This window comes from Cardiocondyla obscurior, linkage group LG07 (genome assembly GCF_019399895.1).
Source record: "Cardiocondyla obscurior isolate alpha-2009 linkage group LG07, Cobs3.1, whole genome shotgun sequence".
NCBI lineage: Eukaryota > Metazoa > Arthropoda > Insecta > Hymenoptera > Formicidae > Cardiocondyla > Cardiocondyla obscurior.
In genome coordinates, this window is record NC_091870.1 from 4,680,656 (window position 1) to 4,698,241 (window position 17,586).

Below are 17,586 nucleotides of genomic sequence, written 5' to 3' on the forward strand. Positions count from 1 at the left end.
TATACTTAGAATAGAGTGTCTATTTCACAGTAAAATCCGTCAACGAATAATTATAGCTCGCGAGTCATGAGACCGAGCTTGATCCGAATTCGGAAATCTTCTTAACCTCTTTCAATATGCGAATAACGCGAACCGGCGGAAATCTTACTCAGGTACGGAGTGCGTATTTTTACCGGGGCGGAGATCTTGCGCGCGGATTATATGGCTAGTTCGATTCGCAAAAGAATCCAACGCGGTTGACTGATCTCGTGGTTCGATCAAACAAAGAACTTAACGCAACAAACTGTTACGTCAACGATAATATTTTATTTTCAATTAATTGAAAGGAAATCTGAAGGATCTAGTTGGTAGGTAAGGAAGGGAGTTGACATATCACTGAGTTTTGTGCGGGATTCAAAATTTGAATGCCACACAAATTATGCGCTAAGAAAGGTTCGGAGAAATTTTAATAAAAATTAGAACGCGTAGTTGGTTCTTTTTTAGAGAAAAAAATTCGATCCTTCTTCTCTGGGACAGAACCGTCGACGATCTTTTGCAATTGATGGATATTCGGGATTCTTTTAAATAAAAGAATCAGTTTTTCAATATAGTAACATAAAACTTTTAATATTAACTAAATACATCTAACATAGAAAAATAAATTTAATGTAGCGAAAGATAATAATATAAACACAAAATGGGAAAATTCTAAATAAAATGTGATATTTTAACATTTTTGATGTAAAATATATATACAGGGTGTCCCAGACCATTTTGACAAACTATTTGAAGTAGGTGGGTCTTGTGGATACATGTCAGAAAGTCTCCTGCCATTTTGCATTATTTCCACTAATAACCGAAAAAAAATTTATGAAAATTAATAGAATAGAGCGAATAAGCGCGCGCGTTTAGAAACGGTCCTAGTATAGAAGAATAAGACCTACTCATTTGACTCACGGATTGGTTGACACGTGAGCGAGACGAGGCGACAGCTCGATCGAGGCGATGCAACAATGCGTGAGAAAAAACAAACGACTGCGCGCGAGCGACACGAAGCGACTGCTCGAGCGAGGAATACGTTAGGAAAAATAAACGCCTTCGCGCGAGCAACACGAGGCGATAACACGCGTGCGAGGCGATGCGACAACGCGTGAGAAAGAGTGAACGGCGACGCGCGAGTAAATTTCTATTTAATTTATAATAATAATAAATAAATATAAATAATAAAATAATAAAAAAACAATTGTGGGGTGGGGGGAGGAGTCAACTCGTGGTGTGATAGACAATTGTCGCGCGGCGTTTAACCCCCGTTCTCTCCCTAAGACTCACCCGATCTCACCTACCGCGCCCGACTTATTACGTGCTCTGTGCCAATTCGTCAAAATTCAGTAATTTCTTACTCAGTAACATTTACGAATTTTACTAAATAATATTTAACTTTATGATTTGTATTTCCAATATCTATCTACAGTTTCCGGGAAGGAAACCTTAAATCAAACACTGCGTGCGTGCGTGCGTGCGTGCGTGCGTGTTATTCGGGAGCGCTCGAGTCGAAGAGTATGAGAGAGACTTTAAAGCGCCCGAAATCTTAGGATTTGGAGAATGTGTTTTGGTCGAGGATCGAAACCAGAAAGGTGCTTGCTCTGTCGCAAGCTTGGTTTATATAGCCGCCGAGATGAGAGTGGAGGAATTTCCACTCTTAACTCGGCGGCGCAAGCCATCGTCGTACTGGTAGTCGTCCGACGAACTGTGCTAGGCACGTTCGACGCCGCCCAGGCCGGTATTCACCCGGGGTTGCTTCTGGGACGACGTCGTGCCGTCTAGGGCCGGTGTTTGCCCTTCTAGTGGCGAGGTCTAGGCCCTCGCCACACACTCTTATCTGCATTATAAATTTCTTCAACTCTAGTAACTGGAATGCTACATTTTACGTTTGAAACAAACAATTTTGAAATATATCTCGTAGATTTTCTATACTTTCAAGCGTAACTTGCGTCCTGAATGATAACAATCTTACGAGAAACAATTTTATGTACATTCTTAAATTTCCAAATCTACTTGCCTTAAATTTGGGTAAATCCACTTAATCCTTTGCTTCCAAGGCCCATAATCTTAAATTCATATCATGTATAATATTTTTTTTATTACAAGTTTCTTCAAACTTTTGCAGTACATATTCCGTTATAAATGCAAATTTGTCTGCATTTGTTCCACCTTTCTCTATACTTATTTCCCATTTATGTAGCTGTTGTAACGATTTAACTTTGCGAAAACGGTTTTGTACACTATTTTAAGTTTGACGTGTCTTTTTCCTGCTTTTCTAAAATTTAACAGCTTTTCTTTTGTAATAAAAACTGATCCGTTTACCTTCGCCATTAATAATGCATTCTTCAGATTTAAATATGTCTTCTTCTTTTTTTGCTGGTGTAATATACTCTACAACTTGTACATCGTACGGTTCTGATGGATCAGCAAAATCAAGCATGTAATCATGTTCAAGTGATGATATTAAACGTGTATTTTGACATTTTTGTATAATGTCACGAATTTCATTATGTACTTCAATTTCAAATGGAGTTAATAGTGTTTGTGTGATACTTGCAATTTAAAGTGTCGTTGCTAATCTATTAATTATATTTGCAATATTGAACGATGTCATATTAAAGAAAATTCTATTCAGAAAGTATCACAAACTTTTCAATATAATTGTATCGGTGCACTTGGAAATGCACCGTTCCGGTCATACCATCGACCGGATGCCGGGCATAAGATCGCCCGGCAGCGATTTGGGGCGCGGTGCGCTTCAAACATTTATTAATTTATTATACGCGGGAAAAAACGGTATTAGCGAACGCCGTTCCGCGGCTAAGTCCACGCGTGGGCTTAGCCGAATCCATTCGAGCAACGCCGAACACGCCGATGACGCCGAGGCCCGCCGTTTTTCGTCCGCACCGCAACTAGGACCTCTGCGCCACGTCAGGATCGTCATCACATCCGCTGAGCCCCGGAAACCCGGCGTCTTTGCTTTAAAAAGCGAAGAAATCTTTTTTATCTAAAGATATAAAAAGACGATGCCGGAGCTTAGCGAGAACGTTCTCGATCCGCTCGTTTGCGAGCAACATCTCCAGAGACCGATCCTTGAGCCGATCTGGAGGTAGAGAGATCTCTGTCTCCATCAGGAGATCCTGGGGCTCATTCCATACCAAATTCTGAACTATAGAACCGTCGGCACGGCCAGCTCGAAGGGTAGAGTGAACTCCGCCTCCTCCGAGACACCTCGGACCTCGACCACCGGCTTCTGTAGTTCAGAACAGAAATAACATCCTTTCGCATCGTCACCGACCATGGGGTAGAGTTATCTCTGTCTTGACCGAGGGATCTCGGTTACGCGACACCAAGCAGGTGCTTCCGTTCCTGTCTTCGCGGCCGATCACCTACACGCGAAAAAATAATATTGTCATCGACGAATATCCCGTCGCGGCCGCTATAGACTTGATTGCGTCGTTATTTGTTGTATCGCGATTCTCCCGTACCTCGTTTGCGCCGATCGCACGTGTCCGCGAGATTTGTCATCCGCCGTAGACACACCGTGACCGCGTATCTAAATCGCGTACTATATTATCGTAATTTGTTCGCGCCGCATACACGCATTGTATATATTCATTTTTTAGAGCTGTTAACCTTTCATTTCATTATATAATAAATTATAGTTTCTTAATCTTATTCAGTCTTTTTGCATTACCGGACCCCTTACTAATCGAATCCCGGAATACCGGCGAGCGCACCAGGCGTATACTGCACCGAAACAACATTCGGTTAAACAAATCGCGGGGTCGTTTCATAATAATGACAGATTGCTGCCTTAAGTGGAACAGGGAATAATATTTCCGACATATTTATATTGTATAAAGCAAGAGACGCAATAAAACTCATTTTTATTAAATAACTTGATATCATTTTTGTTTGCAGTAATGTAATATAGTGTTATTCATGTGATAAATAAGAGAGTGAAAACATCCGCATCAAGTTAATCGGAAAGTTTGACAAGGTTATCGACACAACCTGACTCCGTTTCATTTTTGTTGTTATTGCTCGTCATTCGACAGATCATGCAAAGTTCACATTTACTTTCAATTTCATAATCAGTTACTCGAATTGAAGCACGAACAAAAAAGTTTTATATTAAAGATAAATTATTGCACACAAAGTTACACAATGTTGAATATTTAAAGATTCTCCAACTATTTTTGGTGGAAATCTTATTATTATTATTGAGCGTATTAACCTGATTAAATCGTTCTTATAATAAGAAGCTTTACGCATATAGAGTAACAAATAAATTAAAAATTTTTTAATTGCGGCTCAAAAATAATTCTTACGGAAATAAAGTATTTTCATATGTAAAGGTTTTTCACTTTCTTCCATACAACACGGAAACTATTAAAGATATCAAAAAAAGTTTTATACAAAAGTTTTATGGTAGAAACACCTTCGTTTAACTGCAATAATAGAATTAATAAAAAAAAATTTTTTTTGTAATTTTATAAACAATTTTGTTAAACATTTTTTTTATCCGATTCTGTTACTGCAGTTAAATATAGTTGTTTTTATTATAAAACTTGTGTATAAAACTTTTTTGATATCTTAAATAGTTTTTGAGTTATATCGAAAAAAAGCAAAAAACCCATCTATTTGTAAGAGGTGGTTTCACCCTTTTGAAGTGAAATTTAGCACAAACAAAAAATAGTTTTGTGTTACAGATGAACTATTCTACATGCACACAAAGTATCATATTTTTTGAATTTCCGGATTGCCTAACTTTTCTTGTCAGACACTTTCCCAGAAACTCTTCAACCATTACGAAGATGTTTAAAAATGGCTTTGTAAATTAATTCTTTCAAAATGTGAAAAATTTTATTAGGAGCATCCAAAATTAAAAAAACAGATGAAAAAATGTATAACTAGTGTTTCAGATTTCGTGTGAGTTCTGTCTCCGGTGCTCGGTACAGCGCGGATTTCTCGCATGAGGCACGAGATTCGCACGTAACGACAAAAATGTGACGCGTACCGATACGATGAATGAGATCAATTTTACAATGATGCGGCACGTAAAAGAGCGAACAGTAAATGTAAGACGCGCGGTAAGCGATAACCAAGTAAAATATTGAGCAAGACGTTAATGATGCATATTTCGTCCAATGAGCGCACGTTCCGGAACGCTGTAAGCACGTAACGAGCGAGCAGCAACCGCGTAGCCCACCGTGAGGCGTATTCCTTATGCGAGTGGACCGATATTCTATAAATCTGAGTACGTCCACGGAACACCGTTAATGAGCGGATTTGATAACCGAAATTCACTACACTTTACGCGTTTTAGAACTATGAAACTCGGGAGTTGCCAAAAAATCCGTGTAATCGCTAGAATGACCGGAACAAGAAGACCGATTAGAGCTGGCAAACACCGCACGTGGCGCGGATGATAGATACATTACGAGTTCGAAACATGGCGCCACCATGACAATTAGTGGCCACCATCGCAATTACGCGCGACATGAAATAGAACGCGCGGCCCCGTCAAGCGGGCCTGATAAATCGCGAATAGCTAGGGATGGCGCATATTTTAAATATAGCATTTTTACTTTTTTTTTTAAATAAAATTGTTATTTAAAAAAAAAATTAAATTGTATTAACCGACACATCTGGTAATAACTCTCCGGACACCTACCGCGCATTTTATCGATTACAAAAAACAAATCCCGTGCACAGCCGCGGTGCAATAACACTTACTGCATACAAGTATTTGAACATTGGCATCAACGCTGGACCTATTCGCATGTGGAACTGGTTCTCGGTGGTATTATTGTAAATGAAATGCTGCTTCTTCACGCTACGTAAATAGCGTTGATGGAAAAATGTAAAAATGTTCAATACTTTGTACAACAAAGTTTTGTGACAACGCCACAATTTTTTTTTTGAGACTTGTAAATATTAATAATGATAATAATGTTATAAAATTAAAATTAGGATATGCATTTTTATATAGAAAACCCCAAACTATATTGTTTTTATTTGAAATTGATCGAGCACGTTTATTTTTCTTTATCACAAAGTATTGACATTATTAACAAATTATTTAAATATTTTTTTTAGTTTAAAACCCGATATAATTACAAATAAATGCAGTGAGATTAATTTGTTGCGCAATATTTATAATAAGAATGTACTTATTAATTGTAAAGTTATTACTTTGTGATCGATTATATTGTTTATAAAACGTTAAATAATAAATTTAGTTAACTCTATTAAAAAATAGTATATACAGGGTGTCCTGGACCAACGTCACTTTTTTTTAACAGTAGGTAGAACTCGTCAAGACAAAGCGAAATGTCCTTTACCGTTTTAAAAAATTCGTAATAGTTTTAGAGAAAATAAATATTTTATTTATGCGCGAGTGCGACAAGAAAACACGGAGTGAGCAAACGCGTGATAGACGACGGCGAATATCGCATAAAGAGAATGGACGGAGTCAGTATGTCGCGAACGAGGCGATGCAACGATACACGAGCGAGATGAGGAAACAACGTGCAAACGAGGCGATGCGACAATACGCGAACGAAATTAAACGACGACGCGCGAGCAAGGCGAGGTGACCACACGCGAGCGAAGAAAACGATTACACGCGAACAGGATCAACTTGCGAGTTCACAGCTACCATTTCCGCAACACTTTGTAAGGTAGGTAGCGCAGATAGCTCATTTTGCAAAAAATTTGTGTAGATCTCCATTTAACCGAGCGGAAAAGTAATACGGCTCAATCTGAAATTTGTCAATAAAAATATTACAATTTTTTTTTAGTATTTTTCAAATGAGTTATCACGTATAAAAAAGAAATACTTACAACTTAATCTTTAATGATTCCTGCCCATATGTTAAGCGCTCTCCGGTATTGAAAAGCACCTTGGCGCACGCCTCGTGAGTTATTGTGAGCCTACAGTACAAAATTTTTTAAACAGAGTTTCTTCTGTCTACAAGATTCTATTAGAAAATTGTGAATTCCGCCGGCATTGCGCAAGGAAACCAACAAGTGTTTAACTTGTGATTATTTTTTGTTGAAAAATAAATTTAAAAAATCCAAATATGTATACTTTTGTAAAAAATTGCACGGTCTCCTTCGTCTCACAGAACGGGTGCAACCCATCTTCCTCGATAACGCGGTGCACGAAAGATCATGGCACATCGAAAGTATGCGCTATACGGTTTATACTATTCGAGACGTTCTCTTTAAACGCCTCTAAAATCTCTTCCTCAGTACGTACGTTTTGATGTACATTATAATCGTAATGTAGTGGATTTCTTCGGTATACGCCGAGGTATTTCAATTCTCTCGCACGTCGAAGACGCCTAAAAATTTTTTTCGGTAACAATTATTAGTAATTGACTACTCGCAATTACTTCTATTTATCGAAATTAAATAACATATTGAATAACATTAAAAAACAAATTAAATTTGGGAATCTTTCTGCGTATACACGTACTGCTCTAGCTGCGCTTTCTCCAGCAATACCGTAACATATTAACATGTCAGTATATTTGATCGACGTATAATTCATTTTGCAATGCGTATGTAACAAAAAGCTATCACCGTGCGTCGACTAGCCGAAGCAAGAACATTTTTGTTGCCGAGCAAGAGAGACGAAGTTCTCGATTTGCAAATGTTTATTCTGGAGTTCCATGTGCTTGCTTTCGGCTAGTCGGCTAGTCGACGCACGGTGATAGTTAGCTTATTGTTAGATACGCATTGCAAAATGGTGAATTATACGGCGACTGAGTCTACCGACATGTTAATATGTTACGGTATTGCTGGCAAAAGCACAGCGAGAGCAGTGCGTGTATACGCAGAAAGATTTCCGAATTGACCGCGTCCGACAGTAAAAACTGTATCCAGGTAAATCATTTATTCAATGTTATTTCATATCGATTAATAAAAGTAATTGCGAGTAGTAAATTACTTAATAATTATTATCGAAAAAAATTTTTAGATGCCTTCGACGTGCACGGGAATCAGGATATCTCGGCGTAGACCGAAGAAATTCTTTTGATTATGGTGTACGTCGAAACGCACACGTTGAAGAGGAAATATTAAAGGCGTTAAAGGAGAACCCCGCTAATAGTATACGACGTATAGCGCGTACCCTCGGTGTGTCACGATCCTTCGTGCATCGGGTTATCAAGAAAGATGGACTGCATCCATTCCACTATCAGCGGGTGCAGCATCTTCTTGAGCGGGACGAAAGAGACTGCTATTTTTTGCGAAGGTATGCATGTTTGGATTTTTAAAATTTATTTAATTTACTTTCAGCAAAGAATAAGCACGAATAAACACTTGTAGGCTTCCTTGTCCAATGCCGGCGGAATCCAAACTTCCCCACTCGAATCTTGTGGACAAATGAGGCCCTTTTTACACCGAATGGCATTTTTAATTCGAAAAATTTTATATTATGGGCTCATGATAATCCACGAGCCGTGCGTCAAGGTGCGTTTCAGTACCGGTGGACGTTAAACGTATGGGCAGGGATCATTGCAGATCGAGCTGTAAGTATTTTTTTATACGTGATCTCGTTTAAGAAATATTGAAAAAAAATTGTAATATTTTTATGGGTTTACAGATTAAGCCGTATTTCTTTCCCGTTCAATTAAACAAAGAAATTTACGCAAATTTTTTACAGAACGACCCCGTTCTGCTAGAAGATTTGCTTCTGCAAATGCGCGTCGATCTCATCTCGCAGCAAGAAGGTGCCCCCCCTCATTTTTCTCGTCGCGCGCGGAACGTTTTAGATAACGTTTTCGCGGAGAGATGGATGGGGCAAAGGAGTCTAATTACGTGGCCAGCACGTTCGCCCGATATGAATGTGTTGGACTATTTCGTGTGGGACCACGTAAAAACACAGATGGAGTGTGCTCCCGCATGTGTGTGGGAACGTAACGTTAACGAAGTTTGCGACGCGATCATAGCGGCCTTCGGTGCAATTACCCCGCAAATAGCACAAAGAGCAACGCAGCAAATTGTTCAAAGAGCTGAACTGTGCTTACAAACATAGGGGCGGCACTTTAAACAATTGCTGCGTTGAATTTTTTACAGTGGAATAGGCCTACTAGGGATACCACATTAAAAAAAACGCACTGAGCTATCTACCTCAAAAGGTAGTGCGGAAACGATAGCTGTAAACTCGTTAAGTTAATCTTGTTCGTGCCTTGTCGCTTTATTTCGCTCGCGTTTCGTCGCATTGTCGCATCGCCTCGTTCGCGCGTTGTTTCCTCGTCTCGCTCGTGTATCGTCGCATCGCTTCGTACGCGCGTTTCCTCGTCTCGCTCGCGACATACTGACTCCGCCCATTTTCTTTATGCGATACTCGCCGTCGTCTATCGCGCGTTTGCTCACTCCGCGCTTCCTTGTCGCACTTGCGCATAAATAAAATATTTATTTTCTTGAAAACTGTTACAAATTTTTTAAAACGGTAAAGGACATTTCGCTTTGTTTTGGCGAGTTCTACCTACTGTTAAAAAAAAGTGATGTTGGTCCGGGACATCCTGTATATACAGGGTGTCTCAGCCCATGTGTAAAATCCTATACAGATAGGTAGGTCTTGGAGAGATAAATAAAAAAGTTCTTTAACATTTTGAAAAATTCTCAACCGTTATTGAGAAAAAAATTAATTTATCTAGCGCAAGAGCAACAAGGGAGCTGCGGGCGAGTGAGCGCGACAGGCGAATGGCTAGAAATGGCGCCGTCGCCTATCGCGCTCACTCACGTGTAGCTTTCTTGTTGCTCTTGCGCTAGATAAATTAATTTTTTTCGCAATAACTATTGAAAATTTTGCAAAATAGTATAGGACATTTTGTTTTGTCTTGGCGAGTTCTACCTTCCCTTACCGGCTCCATACGTATGTTTGAGACACCCTGTATATGTATGTCAATCGGCTATTTTGGCGACATTAAAATAAACTATATATGACTGCATACATTAGAGTACATTGAGTGTCAGACGTATACATCATCCTTTTTTTTCGATATGACACATTAAAATAATATATATAAGCAAAAGAGTATGAATCGACTACTTTGACGACAGTATAAAAATTAAAAAATTAATATTTGAAAAAAAAGTTTAAAATACTCAAATAGACAAGATATTGATTATTTGATGCATATATTAATGATATTCGTGAAAAATTACGCTTTAAAAAAAATATATAAGAATAAAAGTATAGATTGGCTACTTTGTCAACATTAGAAAAATCAAAAGATTACTTTCGATTAAGTTAGGTAAAAATAGACAGTTGCACTAGATATTATGGATAATCTCAACACATGAATAATAAAAAATAGAAAATAAAATCCTCTGAGAGAAATAAACTAAAATTTGTACCAAAAGTGACATTTTTCGGCTCTGACGTAGCCATTTTCAGACTTAAACTTGCACTGGCAATTGTAAACGTCAAATCAGGGATTCGGGACTATACACATTAATTTGATAGAGCTTTTAGAAACAATTAATAGCAAAATGTAAGCACAGAGTCAAGTAAATCAAAATTTCAACTTTTAGGGTATCAGACAAGAATCAGTAAATATTAACTTTGTTAAGAAATAAGGACAAATTAATTTTGCGAGTGTACTATTGTCCAGACGATTCAGAAGTATGTATTAACCGCTTTTACAAAAGATTCAACTAATCTAGTCGAGTCCCGGCCAAAATAGTTAAGTTTAATGCAAATCTTCAAAAATTCACTCACCGTAGTTGAAATTTCAGTGGAAAAATTGTTCCCGTTTTTATACGCGTTGCACGATTAAGTTTTCGTTTGGCACAGTGATTTCAATTAAGATAATGAGTAAAACGAGTACAGGATGAGTCTTGTAGGTTAATAAGATCCAATTTTGAGTTTTAACTATTATTGTAATTAATAACTGTGTCAGAAACTAACATCGAATTAATCCAAGGAGTATACAATTGCCCGTACGATTCAGAAGTATGTATTAATCGATTCTACACAAGATTTAACTAATCTAGTCGAGTCCCGGCCGAAATAGTTAAGTTTAATGCAAATCTTCAAAAATTTACTCTACGCAGTTAAAATTTCAGTGGAAAAATTGATCCCGTTTCTATACGCGTTGCACGATTAAGTTTTCGTTTGGCACAGTGATTTCAATTAAGATAATGAGTAAAACGAGCCCAGGATGAGCCTCGTAAATTAATAAGAACCAATTTTAAGTTTTCAACTATTATTGCAAACCTGATCAAATTACATTTTCTGAATTAAAATTAACACGAAAGTTATATAAATGCTTAAAAACGCATAATCTCTACCCACGAATGCAGAGAAATAAAAGTTCTAATCCTATGCGTGAAGATACGTATAAAAAATCTTTGCGGCAAAAATGAAACAAATGCGCTCGCGATTGTCTCCTTCTGAGTTGACTCAGATTACATCTTTATAAACACCGTCGCCGTCGCGGCCGGCCCCTAAGTTGCTTACAGCTCATTCGCCAAACCCGCTCGCCAATCATTATTATTCGATTCGGCTACTTTTTGCAGAAAACTAAACAATGCCATCGCCGCGCCCAGCCCATAGATTTCTTAGCGTTTATTCGCCGAGACATTATAATTTTTATAAAATCAACGGTGACGAATTTTGCATAATTGTACAGGACTTTTTATCTTAAATTATTATTGTCTACCCCAAAATTTCGGAAGTGACAAAACGAACCGGACACCCTGTATATATAAGGAATAAAATACAGATCGGCTACTTCGACGACAGTAAAAAAATACAAGGATTACCTTTAAGAAAACATGGTACAAAGTTCAAATAGACTGTTACGTCAAGAGGAATATATTTTTATAAATTGGTTATTTAAAGGAAATCCTCAGGATAGATATTCGTGGGTAAGGTAGGGAGTTGACGCACCACCGAGTTTTGCGTGGGATTCGAGATTCGAGTCCACGCTATTTTACGCGCAGATTAAATAATTCAGTTTTTCGGACTTAGATTGAGCGCGTAGTTGGTTCTTTTTTTAGAGAAAGGAAGTAAATCCTTATTTTCTGGGATAGAACCGGCCGTGGTTATTCGCATGAACAAAATATTAGGGTTGTATTTAAATAATTAACTCAGAATTTCAAAAACAAATATAACAAAATTTAATATTAATTGACATATCTGAAGAATAAAAATAAGTTTAAGGTTTTGATAGAGATAATAATAAAATATGAAAAAGGAATAAATCTAATTAAGAGGTGTATAACTGTAACATTATATAATTCGTGTATATTTACAATGTTGAATGTATCTGGGTGTGTAAATGTCTTTTAAAAATGAGACGGTGATTCAGTCCAACGTGATTTCTTCGATTTCAATCACCCTCGCTGTGATCCTCGGGTAAACGAGGTCGATTAACCGCATCGGGGCCAAGAAAGGAAATTCTGCCCCGGAGTAATATATAAAAAAATGAGAATTAGGAGCAGAACGAGCCGCCTGTCTCCTGATCTCTTTAGGCTCGATATGGTCAGGACCGATGGAGTAGGCCCCTTCCGGAACAGGATCTGTCCACGGAGTACAGGCCCTGCGAAGGAGTTCCAGGAGAGGGTCTCTAACCTCCCTTGGTTCTGGATAGTCCTCGAAGACCTCGATACTCGGGACGGGAGATGGGAGGTTGATCGGGAAAGTCTACTTCTGGGAGAGAGATGGATTTATTCTCGCCCAGAGATTCGGCTTCCTCGAGTTCAAACGGAAAAGAAGGCGGTGAGAAAGGTGAGGAACAGGCGCGAAACTCACCTCCGAGAAACCGTGATTTGGAGATGAGGGACGAATCTGGGGTGTAAGACGGAGATGTGGGGCGGAATTGTTCCGATCCCGGCTCTGTGGACTGACTCGAAATGTTTAAAATATCGTCTGATGTTTCAAGGTGGTTGTTGGGAGTTTCTTCGGGCGGGACATAGCCGAATAAAGGTTCCGGGTCTCTATGGATGGGCGACGGTGGCGGAGCGAACGGACGTGGGAACCACGGTCTCTCCTCGTAAAGCGGAGAAGTCACAAACACCTCCTCGTTTGGCGCCGCCGCGAGCAAATATTGAAGGAAGAACAGGCGAACTAGTTCTCTTAGATTCCTAATCTGCTTGTTTCGCCGCGCCCGACTCTTATTTAGCGTTTTCTTGTTAGTAGATTCCACTAAAATTTATAATTTAATTTTAATTTTAATTGAACAGGATTTTGTAAATTTAACAAAGAAAGGGTCGAAGGAAACTCGTCACCGACGATTTCCAAAGCTTTTAACTCGTCCATGAATGAATCTCCGTAGTTCATTTTTGGCGAGAATCGCTTGCCGATTCCTTAGCCGTGGATAGTCGCCAAACTTCCAGCAATAGTTCGCGGCGTGAATTACCGTAAATTGCTGGTTATTCGACAGCGTATCCTAACCGATATTCGGAAGCAAATTTTCTCACACATTCGATTTACCACGGAATCCAACAGACAGAATCAAAACTCCGGAACTCCGACTTGGACATTCCTTCTCTCTTTGATTGAAATTAAAGAACACTTGATTAAAACAATACATTTAGTGGAATAAATTTTTGCGACAATACATAATGAATCGTTGAGACTTACTTTTAGGAGATCTTCTTGATACTTCTTCTGCGATCTTGCACTGAATGGCACTCACGATAGTTTACAGAAACTTATTCGGCTGTAACTGGGATGCAAGAGAGCATGCTTCGCCAAAGCACAAAATTTTATAAGCTTGGAAAAGGGGAGGACTATTCCTGAATTTTCACTTTTCTCAAATTCAAATCTTTTATTTGCTGAGCTTGTTCCTCCACTTTTCCTATCTTACAATTATTGGGCATTCGCACCCCATCCTTTCTCTATTTTCTTAAACTTCTAAGTTTTGGCCCTTGGTTTCTAGATTTTGGTGAGGAGTTCCCGAGATCCATTGGTTTTTAGAAATAAGATGTCTACAAAATACCCCAGCTTTAAACAGTTATCCCTTTCGAGCCTTCCAGAATTTTATTATAATTTTTAAAGAGAGGTGGTGGGGAAACTTTTACCATCCGTACGACGCATTGTTACCTGATTTTATTGCTTTTGTCTGCACTACATACTCCGGTAATCACGGGCCTCTCGCGCCCTTGGTTTTTCTAAAGCTCAGGATTTATGCGCAATTACAATTTTAAGAAAAAGTTATTTTTTCTTTTCCTGTGATGGACAGGTTATCAAAGTTGAAATATTTTTAAGCCCCTTAGGTTTTGATTTTTTTGTATTATGTCTAGACAAATTCTTTTGTTTGGTTTTCGTTGGCGCCCGTTTACAATTTGTTGCATGTTTTTTATGCTTTCACGCAACAACTTGTTTTGGAATATGTTAGTGTTTTATAAATTGTCTTTCTGAAAGGTTCTGAAGTTTTCTTTTGTATTACAATGGACTACGGTTTACCTCCCCCTTAACTAAATTTTCTAATATATGTCGAAAAAAAAAGACGCGGAGTCGGAGACGTAACACATATGTAGAGGTTTTTGACTTTCCTTCATATATCTCAAAAACTATTCAAGATGTCAAAAAATATTTTATACAAAAACTTTATGGTAAAAAATACAAAAATAAAAATTTTTTATGGTGAAAACACCTCTATTTAACTGCAGTAATAGAATTAGAAAAAAAATGTTTTTTTTAATTTATAAATTATTTTGTTAAAAAAATTTATTTTATTTAATTCTATTACTACAATTAAATAAAAATGTTTTTACTATACAGGGTGATTCAAAACAACTATAGTGTCCGTGAAGAGACATGTTGTTCAGATAAATTTGAGATTATTTTTTCTCTTTAAAAAATTTTTCTGAGGCTTCGTTTTCGAGTTATAAAATTAAATAATTAGCTACTCACCGGACGGCTACACATGGTAGGCAGGGACGGCGTAACTCAGACTCAGACGTGGAGAACCCGCGACGAAACCGCGACTCAGCTGACCTGTTACGCACGCTACACAAAATATTACAATTATCCTTTAATTAAGCATTTGTTAATTAATTAATAATAATTTCTTTTCATCAACATAAGAAGTCTAATAATTCTCACTTGTAACGTCATTCGGTTTTTCTTCATTATTTATTTATTAAATAATAAAGAAAGCTAGAATGACGTTGCAAGTGAGAATTATTTGATTCTTTATGTAAATAAAAAGCAAGAAATGTATTAAAAAATTAACAGATTGTCGATGCACAAAAGACGCACGCACGCACACACACACGCACACACACACGTTCGGGAACGATCGTCAAATTGAGATGTTATCGCGGCCGGATTTGTTGACGTGCAAACACGTTTCAACTTGTTTAAGCGAGTTTAAACTTAGTTCTGCCCGTCTTAAAATTTTGTAAAAGTTAATTCGCGTGAACGAAAAGATGTTCGTTGAATAAATTATTTAGTTGCTCTGAGAAGGGCAGATTATTTTATTGCCCTGAAAAGGGCAGATAATCTCTGGTTTAGAGCAAGTGCTCGAAATGTCCGCCGTCCATCGTGATGCACGCTTTCATTCGCCTTAATAAATTTTCTTCGGTTCTTTGTAACATTTCTTCGTCGACGGACCAAATTGCATAATGCAACTTCTCGTACAATTCTTCTTCATTTTTTGGTAGTTGTGTGTAAATCAGACTTTTGCAGTGGCCCCATAAAAAAAAATCTAATAGAGTTAGATCTGGCGATCGTGGAGGCCAACGTATCGGACCGTATCGGCCCATCCATCGCCGTAGAAATTTTTCATTTAAATACTCGGTGACAATCCGCGCGTTGTGCGGACCTGTACCATCCTGCTGGAAAAATATTTTTTTTCTTTCGAGTAGAGGGACTTCTTCTAAAAAGTCTGGTAAATTTTCTTGAAGTAATTCCAAATATGACGGGCCCCTCAGTGTTGCCGGCAGAATAACTGGGCCCAGTATTTTGGTACCAATAATACCAGCCTAGATACTTAATTTTCACTTGGAAATTGCTTGTGCGCGTTGCATGTGGATTCTCGTTGTCCCACACATGCATATTATGTGAATTGAAAATTCCTTTTCGAGTAAATAGCGATTTATCACTAAATATTACACGAGAAGGAAATTCTGGATCGTGTTCTGCTCTTCGTAAAAATTCTTCGCAAAATGTTCTTCTTTTTATAAAATCTTTTTGTTGCAAGTGCTGCACGCGAGTATAATGATAGGCGCGCAGCTTTTCCTCTTTTAAAATTTGTTGTACCGACGAGTACGACAATTCTTCTTGTCGAGCAATATTGCGAATGCTTATTTCCGGTTCATGCTCTACTGATGGATGGGCCGATACGGTCCGATACGTTGGCCTCCACGATCGCCAGATCTAACTCTATTAGATTTTTTTTTATGGGGCCACTGCAAAAGTCTGATTTACACACAACTACCAAAAAATGAAGAAGAATTGTACGAGAAGTTGCATTATGCAATTTGGTCCGTCGACGAAGAAATGTTACAAAGAACCGAAGAAAATTTATTAAGGCGAATGAAAGCGTGCATCACGATGGACGGCGGACATTTCGAGCACTTGCTCTAAACCAGAGATTATCTGCCCTTTTCAGGGCAATAAAATAATCTGCCCTTCTCAGAGCAACTAAATAATTTATTCAACGAACATCTTTTCGTTCACGCGAATTAACTTTTACAAAATTTTAAGACGGGCAGAACTAAGTTTAAACTCGCTTAAACAAGTTGAAACGTGTTTGCACGTCAACAAATCCGGCCGCGATAACATCTCAATTTGACGATCGTTCCCGAACGTGTGTGTGCGTGTGTGTGTGCGTGCGTCTTTTGTGCATCGACAATCTGTTAATTTTTTAATACATTTCTTGCTTTTATTTACATAAAGAATCAAATAATTCTCACTTGCAACGTCATTCTAGCTTTCTTTATTATTTAATAAATAAATAATGAAGAAAAACCGAATGACGTTACAAGTGAGAATTATTAGACTTCTTATGTTGATGAAAAGAAATTATTATTAATTAATTAACAAATGCTTAATTAAAGGATAATTGTAATATTTTGTGTAGCGTGCGTAACAGGTCAGCTGAGTCGCGGTTTCGTCGCGGGTTCTCCACGTCTGAGTCTGAGTTACGCCGTTCCTGCCTACCATGTGTAGCCGTCCGGTGAGTAGTTAATTATTAAATTTTATAACTCGAAAACGAAGCCTTGAAAAAATTTTTCGAAGAGGAAAAATAATCTCAAATTTATCTGAACAATATGTCCCTTCACGGACACTATAGTTGTTCTGAATCACCCTGTATAACTTTTGGATATACTTCTGAAAACGATGCTCTCTCGAAATAATTCCAGGCAGGAGGTTTCCCTGCGGGAGGCCACACGATTGTCAAAACTAACCTAACCCAACCCATTGTAATTGATTGTACGTGATTTTGCACGATCATGTAAATTTCAAGAAAAGAATTGCTCAGCAATGAGCTCGACGCGTGATTCAAAATGAGAGGGAACGAGAGAGTGATCCAGTCGCAGTGATTGAAAGAGAAAGGACATTTAAGTAATAGAAAAATTGAATCC

The 17,586-nt window shown here is 38.1% G+C and overlaps 1 protein-coding gene and 1 pseudogene across 4 annotated transcripts in view; both read right to left on the reverse strand.

Moving 5' to 3' along the window:
- Positions 1-17,586, reverse strand: part of LOC139104110 (fatty acid synthase-like) — a 317,124-nt gene that overhangs the window by 134,457 nt on the left and 165,081 nt on the right. The window lies entirely within an intron of this gene.
- Positions 1,232-4,405, reverse strand: LOC139104115 (uncharacterized; annotated as a pseudogene).